Here is a 14,732-nt window from a genome sequence, read left to right as displayed (position 1 = left end):
AGAGATCAGTGGCAGATTAATCTCCTGCCTGATGGTATCTGGTAGCGCAGTCCACAGAGCTAGTGGTATAGAACGATTGGAATTTTGGCCTCCCAGGTAAGTAACCACTTTTTTTAATTATTATGAAGCTCCATGGTACAAAGCTTGTAAGTGCCCTGTGAACATAAAAAGAACTCACAACAAACAAAAAAGTGCACATGGGTACAGTGTGGTCAAACTTTTAAGCCTAAATCTCTGAACCCCCTCTTTCCCCCTGGTGGTGCAAGGCTCCTGACAGGGGCAATATATACTAGTCCACCTGACAAAAGCCGGGCTGACTCCAAACCTTAGAGACCAGCTGAAGCCATCCACCAAGTACTAGGTGAGGGCTCCTCCAAAGAGAACCCCCCAGCTGTGAAGAGGAAATAAGACCCATGAAGGCCATAGATCCTCCCCCCAGCAGGGCAGGCCCTGAAAAACCTGCACCCTCCATCTCTATGAAAAGAACAAAAAATATATGTACAATGCATGTACAAAGTGCTAATGCAGAAAGAGCTGAAAACAAATAAAAAGTTCCAAGTGAGGTAAAATGGCAGGCCGTTTGGCTAGTATAAACATTGCTTCAGGCTAGCCAAAAGGCCTGCCCAAGAAGCTTGGTGCTAGAACAGCCGTGACCTAATGACACCAATACGCAATGGGGTCCTGAACCCGTAGTGTTGTAACACTACCCCCTTAGGGGTCGCTGCATTTTGGGTAGACCTGCACAGCCATGCAACACGCGTTTTCTTTCTCCAAACTTGCACATGGGGGACAGTAGCCAGTCCTTAGGTTTATGTCTTTGTGATTTTATTAAGGGATAATAACACTTGCATAGGGTTGAGGGATGTATGGGATGTCCAAGGAAACTGTGATTGGGGACAACTCCCGAATAACTATTTACAAGTCTCTATAGTAGATCTCTTCTTGGAGAGCTCTCCAACCTCTCCTGGTGTACCATCCCAGACCCCAGATGAATCCCCTTCTTATTCAGCTATACTGAGGGAATCCTTGAGCAAGGGATCCCAGAATCTGTCACTTTAGGTGCACAGTCCCAGATGGGGGCTAGTTAGGTTTCCCACCAGAATGCCCTCTCCCCCTATCTGGCCCAGGGGGTGTAGGATTACTCAGTGTTTCTCGCCTGCAGGCTTGTTCGGTTAGTGGCTGCCTTCAGGCCTTCTGCTGGGCTGATTCCTTCCCTGGCTCTACAGGTGGTCCTCTCTCTGGGGACTGGTGAAGTCAAGCAATCCTTTCCAAGACCAACCTGTCAAGGTCCTACCTTTCTTCAGAGCTTGTGCATCTCCATGAGCTGGCATCCATCTTGGATTTCTGCAAAGCATGGTGGAAACCTTTATGCTTTCAGGCTTCTGCGGCTCCTCCTCAGAAGGGTGTGGTTGAGCACATTTAAACCTGCTGTCTGCAAGTGTGCTCTGCACTTGTGTCCTGTATGTTGCACTCTCTTGTGTTGTTCCCATTGCTCTCCTGGTAACCGACTCGGCTTGGACAAGACTGCTCTCTGCGTTAACCCTTTACCTGACCTCCCGCTGCTGAACCCGGCCCGTGACCTGAGTATTCTTTGCCTACCGTCTAGTACTGTCTGCTTCGTTGTTATTGACCCGGCCTGTCTGACTACTCTACTCGTGTTCCCATCTAGCTCCCACCAGCTGTGCACCATTGGCAGCAGTCGCTATCACAGCTGGGGTTACTCGGGGGCCACGACCTGGTCTCAGGTTGCGTCAAGTCCATCACCACCATCAGGGGCCCTGGTGAAGGGTAGCCTGGGGCTTAGACTCCGCGCCCTGAGGGACTCTGGTCTGTGGGTAGTGGCTGTCGTCAGTCGCGGCGTGACCGTACCATAGGCCTGCCTGCCCATTCCAGCGTTTCTGCCCTGACACAACCTGGAGGTAGGCACTTCCCACTGGGCCCCCCCTCAAAGGCTCCTGCATCCCAGCCTCTCACTCCATCTTCCACTGAACCTCTCCTGCTGCTGAGCAATCTCAGTCACACTTAAGGGCTGCTCTGGCCCTATGCCAAGTCTTCTGCCAGGGGATTGGCTAGAGTCGCTTAAGTGTGCAGATCAGCTCCTATTTACCCCCACACTGTCTTCTGGAAACTTCTCAAGTCTCTAGAGCAGGGGGAGGTATCAGGGAACTGATCTGCAGAGCCTTCAGCCCTGACCTGAAATAACCTGGCTGACTCACACTCAGACTGACTCAAACCCAGTTTGCTATCCAGCCTTCCTCTCTAGAAAAAACTAGCTAGCTCCCTCTGGCTAACTGGAAGAGTGCTACACTGTTTTTTATAGCACCCTTGGGATACCACCCCTAGTGGACACATCCCTGGGAGCATCTTGTACCTTCCAGTCCCTTCCAGCAAACAAGAGCAGCCCCATCCCTACCAGAAGTCCCAAACACTTAGGGAAAGCCTGCCTACTTCTGGTGAAAGCCTGGTGCACCAGACCAGAATCAACCCAACAGGAAAGGAACTCTCTCCGGTACAAGCCAATGTCATCAGGGAATACAACCCCTCCCTCAGGGGACAGGGACAGGGACTGGGGTACTCATGGTCCCCCTGGCCGCAACCAAGCAGAAACCATTCTTCTGGGGACCTGCTAAAGCAAGGTCCACCTATGTACTACATGGGGTTCTCCTAAAGGCCGACCCCATGGGACGGGGAGACCCTGACCATAATGCCACGTGTTCTTCCCCCAAGACTTTCTGAGATCCTATACCCTACAAATCAGGAGTGCGCAATGTGCTGTACAAAAGTGCAAAAACATAGAAACATAAAGGAAGGGAATGGGGTGAAGAAAAATGCTTCAGGTGCCAAATGGCGGGCACTATGGGGACTGGTGAAGTCAAGCAATCCTCCTTTCCAAGCCCAACCTGGAGGTAGGCCCGCTCCCACTGGGCCCCCTCTCCCAAGCTCCTGCATCCCAGCCTCTCACTCAATCTTCCACGTGTTCTTCCCCCAAGACTTTCTGAGATCCTATACCCTACAAATCAGGAGTGCGCAATGTGCTGTGCAAAAGTGCAAAAACGTAGAAACATAAAGGAAGGAAATGGGGTGAAGAAAAAATGCTTCAGGTGCCAAATGGCTGGCACTATGGCCGGTGTAAAGATTCCTCCGGTCCCAGCCAGAAGGCCTAAGAGTGGGGTGTGGAAAAAAGTGTGCAAAGCACGACCAAGGTGCCTTACTAAAGCCAAAGTGAGTTACCCCACTGTGACTTTTTCCACCCCTCCCCCCCAGTCTGCCCAAACCCCCCCCCCCCCCCAGTCTGCCACTCCAGGGGCACAAGCACTGCAGCTTTTCTCAGCCAGAAGGTAAGCATTGGCACCAATGTCAGCACCCTGCAATGGCTATCTATTGATTGGTAAGCTGCAATATATTACGTTTTGGGGTCTATACCGCTTTAAGTAATGTTTCTACACTGGGGGGGGGGGGGGTCCTTTGCAGCATTGCATCCTTTATCAAAACTAAGAAGCAATTGAATGAACAAAGGAAACCTTCCCAGCCCCCCCCCCATCACAAACCCTTGTTTAACAAAATACAGTACGTAAACTAAAATAGAAGACGGGCTCCGCTGTGCCACCCACTCCACCAGGCACTTTATTTAGTCTCACGAGAGGGTACAATGATCCGTAATGTTCCAGAGTCCCCTTCTTTTTTTTTTTTCAGGCAAATGATTCTATAAAATCCTATAAAAGTAAGTGAACCCATAAAACATGAGAGGGATCTGTATGATAGTCATAAAAATCATAAAATTATATGTCTGCCATGAAAATGCTCCGTGATTTATTCCCAAAAAGTATTATACTCGCCTGGCTGAAATGATATTTTGCTTTCTTAAATTCAGAAAACTATTAAACATATGCCGGGGACGGGTCGTATTTTATATTTTGTTGCCGCCGTTTAAAAAAAAATGGCATTTCTTTTATGTTGTGGTTTTTATGCCGGGGCTTATATACATATCACTAACCTGTGTAACAAGGAGAGCTGTACTTGGCGTCTTAAAGTGCACCTTTCCTTTTTAGTTTTGGATAGAGTAAGGAAGGGGTTGGAGTCCCTGTCGGGTGTTTATTCACACATGGAAGAAAAATATATTTGAAACATTAAAATCTGGGCCGTATTCAATGTATTCCAAAATATATTTCAATATATATATATATATATATACAGTTGCAAGAAAAAGTATGTGAACCCCTTGGGATTACGTGGAGTTTTGCATGAATTGGGCATAAAATGTGCTCTGAATGTCATCTAAGTCACAACAATAGAAGAACACAGTCTGCTGAACATAATACTACACAAACATTGGATGTTGCCATGGTTTAATTGCACATAACATGTAAACATTCACAGTGCAGGGAGGAAAAAGTATGTGAACCTTTGGACTTAATAAGTGGGTGACCCTCCTTTGGCAGCAATAACCTCAACCAAACGTTTCCTGTAGTTGCAGATCAGACCTGCACAACGATCTGGAGTAATTTTGGACCACTCCTCTTCACAAAACTGTTTCAGTGTAGCAATATTCTTGGGATGTCTGGTGTGAATCGCTCTCCTAAGGTCATGCCACAGCATTTCAATCGGGTTGAGGTCAGGACTCTGACTGGGCCACTCCAGAAGGCGTATTCTGTGCTGTTGCAGCCATTGTTTTGTTGAATTAATTGTATGCTTTGGGTCATTGTCCTGTTGCATCACCCATCCTCTGCGGAGCTTCAGTTGGCGGACAGATAGTCGTACGTTTTCCTGCAAAATGTCTTGATAAACTCTGGAATTCATTTTCCCATCAATGACAACAATCCGTCCAGCCCTGAGGCAGCAAAGCAGCTCCAAACCATGAAGTTCCCTCCGCCATGTTTTACAGTGGGGATGAGGTTTTGATGTTGGTGTGCTGTGCCTTTTTTTCTCCACACATAGTGTTGTGTGTTCTTCCCAAACAACTCAATCTTGGTTTCATCTGTCCACAGTATATTTTGCCACTAGTGCTGTGGAACATCCAGGTGCTCTTTTGCAAACTTCAAACGTGCTGCAAAATTCTTTTTGGACAGCAATGGCTTCCTCCGTGGTGTCCTCCCATGTACTCCATTCTTGTTTAATGTTTTCCTTATTGTAGATGTGTCAATAAAAATGTTAGCATGTGGCAGAGATTTCTGTAGGTCTTTAGCTGACACTCTGGGATTCTTCTTTACCTCATGCAGCATTCTGCGCTGTGCTCTTGCAGTCATTTTTACAGGACGACCACGCCTAGGGAGAGTAGCAACAGTGCTAAACTTTCTCCATTTGTAGACAGTCTGTCTTACCGTGGACACATGAACATCAAGGCTTTTGGAGATACTTTTGTAACCCTTTCCAGCTTCATGCAAGTCAACAATTCTTGATCGTAGGTCTTCTGAGAGCTCTTTTCTGCGAGGCATGGTTCACATCAGACAGTGCTTCTCGAAACCAGTAAACCCAAAACAGGTGTGTGTCTTTTAAGGGCAGGACAGCTGTCAGCAACACATCCAATATCATCACACTGATTGGAGTCAAGGTTGGCTCACTCCTGGCTCCAATTAGCTCTGGGAGAAGTCATTAAGCTAGGGCTTCACATACTTTTTCCTCCCTGCACTGTGAATGTTTACATGTTATGTGCAATTACACCATAGCAAAGTCTAATGTTTGTGTAGTATTATGTTCAGCAGACTGTGTTCTTCTATTGTGGTGACTTAGATGACGTTCAGAGCACATTTTATGCCCAATTCATGCAAAACTCCACGTAATCCCAAGGGGTTCACATACTTTTTCTTGCAACTGTATATATAAAATAAATAAATAAAGACATACAGTATATTTGAAATGTATTTTAAAAAATTGTTTTCATATATTTTTTAATAAAAATGCATTTCAACATACAGTGTATAGATATATATATATATATATATATATATATACATATACTGTATGTTGAAATGCTTTACAATTCAAGAAAATATGAAAAATAATTTTAAAAATACATTTCGAATATACTGTATGTCTTTAACCTCTTGGCGCCGGCCACACACAAATGTGCGGCTCCCCGGTGTCTGGGCCTTGACGCCGAGCGGCCGCACATTTACGTGCAATTAAGAAAAACATATGTGCTGAGAGCACGCACCCTGCGCGCTCCCAGCACACATGTCCAGTACACACGGAAAAGTCCCGATCTCCTCTTTCGATCGGGACCTTTCTCGATCATGTGATCACTGTGACAGGGGGTCACATGACCCTAAAACCCCGCCCCGCCTTCCAGCTTCTGAAACCCTTAAAGGGCCGGGAGGCGCCGGCGCCAAGGGGTTAAGAATACAAATCTACATTTTTGGAATGCACTTACAAATGTAGGTAAAAATATATGTTAACATGACTTTTTTATATGTTAAAAAAAATCTGAAAAATGTATTTAAAAAATATATATTTCAAAAAATATTTTTCATATATTTTGTAATATATTAAAACCGCATTTCAACATGCAGTGTGTATATATATATAATATCATTTAACACAGCAGCTACAGGTGAATGCTGGTACACGGCAGCTACAGGTGAATGCCGGTACACATCTGCTACAGGTGAATGCTGGTACACGGCAGTTACAGGTGAATGCTGGTACACGGCAGCTACAGGTAAATGCTGGTACACGGCAGCTACAAGTGAATGCCGGTACACATCCGCTACAGGTGAATGCCGGTACACATCCGCTACAGGAGAATGCCGGTACACATCCGCTACAGATGAATGCCGGTACACGGCAGTTACAGGTGAATGCCGGTACACAACAGCTACAGGTGAATGCTGGTACACATCCGCTACAGGTGAATGCCGGTACACATCCGCTACAGGTAAATGCTGGTACACGGCAGCTACAGGCGAATGCTGGTACACATCCGCTACAGGTGAATGCTGGTACACAGCAGCTACCAGTGAATGCCAGTACAAATCCGCTACAGGTGAATGCTGGTACACGGAAGCTACCGGTGAATGCCGGTACACATCCGCTACAGGTGAATGCCGGTACATGGCAGTTACAGGTGAATGCCGGTACACATCTGCTACAGGTGAATGCTGGTACACGGCAGCTACAGGTGAATGCTGGTACAAGGCAGTTACAGGTGAATGCTGGTACACGGCAGCTACAGGTAAATGCTGGTACACGGCAGCTACAAGTGAATGCCGGTACACATCCGCTACAGGTGAATGCCGGTACACATCCGCTACAGGAGAATGCCGGTACACATCCGCTACAGGTGAATGCCGGTACACAGCAGCTACAGGTGAATGCCGGTACACGGCAGTTACAGGTGAATGCCGGTACACAACAGCTACAGGTGAATGCTGGTACACATCCGCTACAGGTGAATGCCGGTACACATCCGCTACAGGTAAATGCTGGTACACGGCAGCTACAGGCGAATGCTGGTACACATCCGCTACAGGTGAATGCTGGTACACAGCAGCTACCAGTGAATGCCAGTACACATCCGCTACAGGTGAATGCTGGTACACGGAAGCTACCGGTGAATGCCGGTACACATCCGCTACAGGTGAATGCCGGTACATGGCAGTTACAGGTGAATGCCAGTACACGGCAGCTACAGGTGAATGCCGCTACACGGCAGCTACAGGTGAATGCCGGTACACGGCAGTTTCAGGTAAATGCTGGTACACGGCAGCTACAGGAGAATGCCGGTACACATCCGCTACAGGAGAATGCCGGTACACATCCGCTACAGGAGAATGCCGGTACACATCCGCTACAGGAGAATGCCGGTACACATCCGCTACAGGTGAATGCCGGTACACGGCAGTTACAGGTGAATGCTGGTACACGGCAGTTACAGGTGAATGCCGGTACACAGCAGTTACAGGTGAATGCTGGTACACATCCTCTACAGGCGAATGCTGGTACACGGCAGTTACAGGTGAATGCTGGTAAAACGAATTACATAGGAGAAGAGAAGGCCGACCTCACTTGATCTGACACCGTGATGCGTGGCGTCCTGCTCAGCTCACCTTATCACAAGGGCACTCTTGCCATTCCCTTTAAAATCCTTTCAAAGCACCAAATTTACTTAAAATTCATCCAGGAGTCATCCTCCTTCCAAAAACACCCAGAATGATAGTTTCATCATCTTTAATCCTCTCTCACCTCCCATGTTAAGAACAAAAAAAAATAAATTGATGGCGCTTTGGGCAAGAGTCACTCTAATCTCAATCTATCTCCTTCTCTACTTTAAATAATTCTGTATTCATTACTTTGTACTCTTAGGAACCACAAAAGTGGTTTCTGCTATTACTCTACTGTAAATTAAATGCAATTTAAATGATTATCTCTTACATTTGTCATAACAAGAATTTATAGAGATGTCGTGTTCAGTTAAGTAGCAGGGGGGAATAAAAATGATTTTTTTTTTCAATGCTTATGATAGAATAGGCATTACTTGATTTGTGCCAAAAAAAAAAAAAATGAATCCCGGCGTGTTAATATGTGACACTTGTATCATGATGTTATTTTTCAATACGTTGAAAAACTATTAAAAAAATCTACGCTAGTTCAAACTATGTAACAAGCTGCCAACACTAAATTCTGATACAAGAATCTAACTTACATATAAAAGTGTAGCACTTAAAAAAAACAATCCTAGCTATTACCCTGTGAAACATTATATTATGATATGCAAACTATACATCAATATTTATTTTATTTATTACATAGTTACATAGTTAGTCTGGCTGAAAAAAGACAAAAGTCCATCCATTTCAACCATTAAAAAAAAAAAAAGTTATAATCCTACACCCACAGTTGATCCAGAGGAAGGCAAAAAAAATCCCAGCAAAACACGATCCAATTTGCTGCTGCGGGAAAAAAATTCCAGGTACTTAAATAGTGACGTCAATTTAAGAAGCACTTTACATATATATATATTGTACATTCACATGGGGTTCCAGAGTGGTCCATCAGGATGGGGTTCCAGAGAGGTCCATCAGGATAGGGTTCCAGAGAGGTCCATCAGGATGGGGTTCCAGAGTGGTCCACCAGGATGGGGTTCCAGAGAGGTCCATCAGGATGGGGTTCCAGAGTGGTCCACCAGGATGGGGTTCCAGAGAGGTCCATCAGGATGGGGTTCCAGAGTGGTCCACCAGGATGGGGTTCCAGAGAGGTCCATCAGGATGGGGTTCCAGAGTGGTCCATCAGGATGGGGTTCCAGAGAGGTCCATCAGGATGGGGTTCCAGAGTGGTCCATCAGGATGGGGTTCCAGAGAGGTCCATCAGGATGGGGTTCCAGAGAGGTCCATCAGGATAGGGTTCCAGAGAGGTCCATCAGGATGGGGTTCCAGAGAGGTCCATCAGGATAGGGTCAGTAGTCATGCTCAAGGGTCCTTTAGAAGAACAATGGCAGAGGAAGTTTATCTAAAAACAATGGTGTAGCGCTAAATTAAAACTAAAACCTCATAAACCTCATAAACATCATAAGCACATAATAGACATAAAATAGACATAAAAACATATATAGGTGAGCTGTCACATAATAAACTTCACACGTGACCACACAGAAAGAATATCCCCAATATGGGGGATCAAATATCTGTGAAATGAGTGATACCCTAAACAGGGAATTCAAATAATAAAGTGCAAGTGTCCAACACATATACAATTCATGCCAGATGAAAGTCCACTAAAACAGCTTATGTTCTGCAAAAAGAAATGCCCGCAGCGATAAAAGAAGAAAAGAATTAGCGCAGGACAGGCATGACTAGGCCCAGAGGTGGAAGGAAGACGTGTAAGGGTTAATGATAGTATTAGGGTTGGTAAACGATAGCTGGGGGATCTGGTTGGTAGAGGGAGAGTGTAGGTGGACCTTAGGGTGGGGTGTCCTGGGGAGGGGCGTCAGTTGGAGCTGGACGTGGGTGAGAGAGCTTCCCTCCCGCCCTCCCTGTTTGGTGAGTGTTGTGTTCCTCCTGGGGGGGGGTTATTTCGGTTCCTGGGCGGTGGTTGGTCTTTGGAGGCGGTTCTTATCTTGGAGGTACAGATAATGGTGTGGGACCCATCGTTGGTATGGTGTGCCCGGGAACATTCCAGTTAACCAAGGTTTAACTGGAAGGTGGTGGTGCTGCACTGCGGACGGTATGGTTGTCTCCGAGCTGGTTGGTTGCGGCTGGAGGCCTAGTGGAATATGGTTGTCCGCAGGTGCATTTCGGATCGTTTTGGGGGTGCCTTCAAAGACCAACGACAACTCTTTATGTTTTCTGTTATAAGGAATGGTTGATGTGTTTAAACTTGATTTGTTAATAAAAGGCCGTGTTGGCCATTTTACTCCAAAATTGGTGTTATGTTTTCTGTAAGTATAGTAAGTAGGATTGGTATGGAAGGGTAATGGTGGTGTAGTGGGGTCTGGATGAACCTATCTCAGGTGCACTAGTCATGCAAAAAACTCTTGTGGATTCAATTGGTAAAACCGTGGGGTGATTATGGTGCCACACCCTGTGTAATGGTATCCATAAATGGCCAATAAACTACCCTACTAAACACCTTTGGAATACACTGGAAGACCAAATGCGAGCCAGGTCTTCTCATCCAACATCAGTACCTGACCTCACAAATGACCCTAATCCTAATCAGCACCTTTAGAATGAATTGGAATGCCAATTATGAGCCAGGTCTTCTCATCCAACACCAGTACCTGACCTTACAAATGTCTCAAACCTTACTAAACACCTTTGGAATAAACTGGAACACCAAATGTGAGCCAGGTCTTCTCATCCAACATCAGTACCTGACCTCACAATTGACCCTAATCCTAATCAGCACCTTTAGAATGAATTGGAATGCCAATTATGAGCCAGGTCTTCTCATCCAACACCAGTACCTCACCTTACAAATGTCTCAAACCCTACTAAACACCTTTGGAATAAACTGGAACACCAAAGGTGAGCCAGGTCTTCTCATCCAACATCAGTACCTGACCTTACAAATGTCTCAAACCCTACTAAACACCTTTGGAATAAACTGGAACACCAAATGTGAGCCAGGTCTTCTCATCCAACATCAGTACCTGACCTCACAAATGACCCTAATCCTAATCAGCACCTTTAGAATGAATTGGAATGCCAATTATGAGCCAGGTCTTCTCATCCAACACCAGTACCTGACCTTACAAATGTCTCAAACCTTACTAAACACCTTTGGAATAAACTGGAACACCAAATGTGAGCCAGGTCTTCTCATCCAACATCAGTACCTGACCTCACAATTGACCCTAATCCTAATCAGCACCTTTAGAATGAATTGGAATGCCAATTATGAGCCAGGTCTTCTCATCCAACACCAGTACCTCACCTTACAAATGTCTCAAACCCTACTAAACACCTTTGGAATAAACTGGAACACCAAAGGTGAGCCAGGTCTTCTCATCCAACATCAGTACCTGACCTTACAAATGTCTCAAACCCTACTAAACACCTTTGGAATAAACTGGAACACCAAATGTGAGCCAGGTCTTCTCATCCAACATCAGTACCTGACCTCACAAATGACCCTAATCCTAATCAGCACCTTTAGAATGAATTGGAATGCCAATTATGAGCCAGGTCTTCTCATCCAACACCAGTACCTGACCTTACAAATGTCTCAAACCTTACTAAACACCTTTGGAATAAACTGGAACACCAAATGTGAGCCAGGTCTTCTCATCCAACATCAGTACCTGACCTCACAATTGACCCTAATCCTAATCAGCACCTTTAGAATGAATTGGAATGCCAATTATGAGCCAGGTCTTCTCATCCAACACCAGTACCTCACCTTACAAATGTCTCAAACCCTACTAAACACCTTTGGAATAAACTGGAACACCAAATTTGAGCCAGGTCTTCTCATCCAACATCAGTACCTGACCTTACAAATGTCTCAAACCCTACTAAACACCTTTGGAATAAACTGGAACACCAAATGTGAGCCAGGTCTTCTCATCCAACATCAGTACCTGACCTCACAAATGACCCTAATCCTAATCAGCACCTTTAGAATGAATTGGAATTGCAATTATGAGCCAGGTCTTCTAATCCAACACCAGTACCTCACCTTACAAATTTCTCCAACCCTACTGAACACCTTTGGAATAAACTGGAACAGAAAATGTGAGCCAGGTCTTCTCATCCAACATCAGTACCTGACCTCACATATGACCCTAATCCTAATCAGCACCTTTAGAATGAATTGGAATGCCAAATGTGAGCCAGGTCTTCTCATCCAACATCAGTACCTGACCTCACAAATATTCCTTTGGTTGAATGGACACAAATTCCCCTAGACACTCTTCAAAATTTTGTGGAAAGCCTTCTCAGAAGTATGAAGGCTGTTATAGCTTCAAAGGGGGACATCTCTATATTAATGGCCATGGTTTTCAAATAAGATGCCCAAAAAGCTCATGTAGGTGTGATGCTTAGGTGACCAAAAACGTTTAGCAATATAAAGCATGTCTATTTTTTTTTTTCGCTTGTTACTGGAAGAATAAAGCATTGCAGGAATACCGACACAATCAGTTTTCAGTTTCTTCATTTCTTGCCGAAGATTGTGAATGACAGAGACACAATGCCGAGGTGGTTCTTCCCAGCCACAATGATCCATTTACAGTTAGGATACTTATATAAGTATTTCTGAGAAATCCTCATCCTCCGTCCAAACATGCCGTATTTCACCAACCCAAACAAAAGGCGACTCTGGGAGCCATGACGCCTGCCCCTTTTCCCAGAATGCAGCTGTGCAGGATCACCCTAGCAGTAACTGTCATGTACTTACTGAAATAAAACAAGGGGTTAGAGACATATTGAGCTGCCTGACATGCACTATTACAAATTGCTTCTGCATGAATCAATATTTATGTTTTCAGATAATGCTATTTTACCTGTGTTCAATGCCTGGCACAGAGGTGTCACGTATTGACCGATGAGATTAATGAACACTGTAGTCCCGGATATCAGCTAGGACGATCTATGAAAATATTTAAAGAAGACCCTTGCTTGACACTAACAGGCCTGGGGAAGGTCTTCTGGATTGTAAACTGTCCGGATCGGGGTTGGGTAAGTAAGACTATGGTTTGATTCGACAAGTGATGGCACTTACGGCATGCTTAACAGGGTTTACGGCAAGATACAATTGCATTTGACAATATTGACCGAGATGAGAGCACCCTTTATTATGCCCTAAGTGAACTTTCTGGTGCCTTATAGCTCAACTTCAGGGAAAAGAAAAATCCTCCCTAGCAAAGGAGCTGCTCTCGCATTGCAAGCACTTTAATTACACGATATTCCAGCTCCCTACAGGGCCACGGGGCCCCATACAGCCAACTTGGCAAGGCCCTTCCCGCTCCCAAAACAAAAACCTACGTTTTGACTGAATAAAGCTTCAGACCTGTATTGGAGATTCTGGTTTGCTGGTGTCAAAATTTTTAATCTGATGTAAGGGGCAGGGTCGGGACGAGGAGTGGGCAGGAGGGACAATTGCCCTGGGTGCAGTGGTATCATGTGAGGTGCGGAGGGGGGGGAGCACCGCATGGAAAGTTCCTACCTGCAAGCTGACAGGAGTAATGAAGGCAGCTTCTCTACTCCTGTCAGCTTAGCTCTGGAGGAGACAAGCCAGATGTGGAGAGGAGGAGAGAGCTGGGAGGAGGGACAGGTTGTGCTCTCTCTCCCTACCAGCTCCTCCTCCTGCCACTGCAGCTCTCCTGGATCGATCCTGTGCAACATTTGTTTACCCTCCCCCATCTCCTCCCAGCAAAGAGTGTGGCTTGGGGGAGGGTAAGAAAACAATGCACAGTGGTAATCTGACAGCTATTGGCATCTCTATTGCGGGGCCCCAATGCTGCAGTCCTATAACCCTCTATAGCCCCCCTATAGTGCTTGCATTTTTTTGGGGGGGAGGAGATTTTTGCTGACGCGTAATGCTAATACATTTTGGGTGGGTGCTGTTTGGCATCTTTGCCTTGGGCAAAACTAGTAAGGAGGGAACTCTGATGGGGACCTTGATATAAGGGGGAACTCTGATGGGGACCCTGATGTAAGGGGGAACTCTGATGGGGACCCTGATGTAAGGGGGTACTCTGATGGGGATCCTGACATAAGGGGGAACTCTGATGGGGACCATGATGTAAGGGGGAACTCTGATGGGGACTCTGATGTAAGGGGGAACATTGAAGGGGACCCTGATGTAAGGGGGAACTCTGAAGGGGACCCTGACATAAAGGGAACTCTGATAGGGACTCTGACATAAGGGGGAACTCTGATGGGGACTCTGACATAAGGGGGAACTCTGATTGGGACCCTGATGTAAGGGGGAACTCTGATGGGAATCCTGACGCAAGGGGGAACTCTGATGGGAACCCTGATGCAAGGGGGAACTCTGATAGGAACCCTGACGTAAAGGGAACTCTGATAGGGGACTGTGAAGTATGGGGGAACTCTGATGGGTACCCTGATGTAAGGGGGAACTCTTATGGGGACCCTGATGTGAGGGGGAACTCTGATGGGGACTCTGATGTAAGGGGGAACATTCATGGGGACCCTGATGTAAGGGGGAGCTCTGAAGGGGACCCTGACGTAAAGGGAACTCTGATAGGGACTTTGACATAAGGGGGAACTCTGATGGGGACCCTGACATAAGGGGGAACTCTGATTGGGACCCTGATGTAAGGGGGAACTCTGATT

The 14,732-nt window shown here is 46.0% G+C and overlaps 1 long non-coding RNA gene across 1 annotated transcript in view; it reads right to left on the bottom strand.

Annotated features, from left to right (window-relative positions):
- Positions 1 to 9,387: 9,387 nt before the first annotated feature.
- The window catches only part of LOC149443810 (uncharacterized), a 71,262-nt gene continuing 65,917 nt past the window's right edge, over positions 9,388 to 14,732 (bottom strand). The window contains exon 3 of the long non-coding RNA XR_016306612.1: positions 9,388 to 9,410. This is a non-coding gene — a long non-coding RNA (uncharacterized LOC149443810). The remainder of the gene's footprint in view (positions 9,411 to 14,732) is intronic.

The sequence above is a fragment of the Staurois parvus genome, unplaced genomic scaffold (genome assembly GCF_062004578.1).
Source record: "Staurois parvus isolate SC_StPar_1 unplaced genomic scaffold, SC_StPar_1.0 ptg000830l, whole genome shotgun sequence".
In the NCBI taxonomy this organism is placed as follows: domain Eukaryota; kingdom Metazoa; phylum Chordata; class Amphibia; order Anura; family Ranidae; genus Staurois; species Staurois parvus.
Note: the sequence above shows the minus strand (reverse complement) of the source record. Positions and strands in the feature narration are given on the sequence as shown.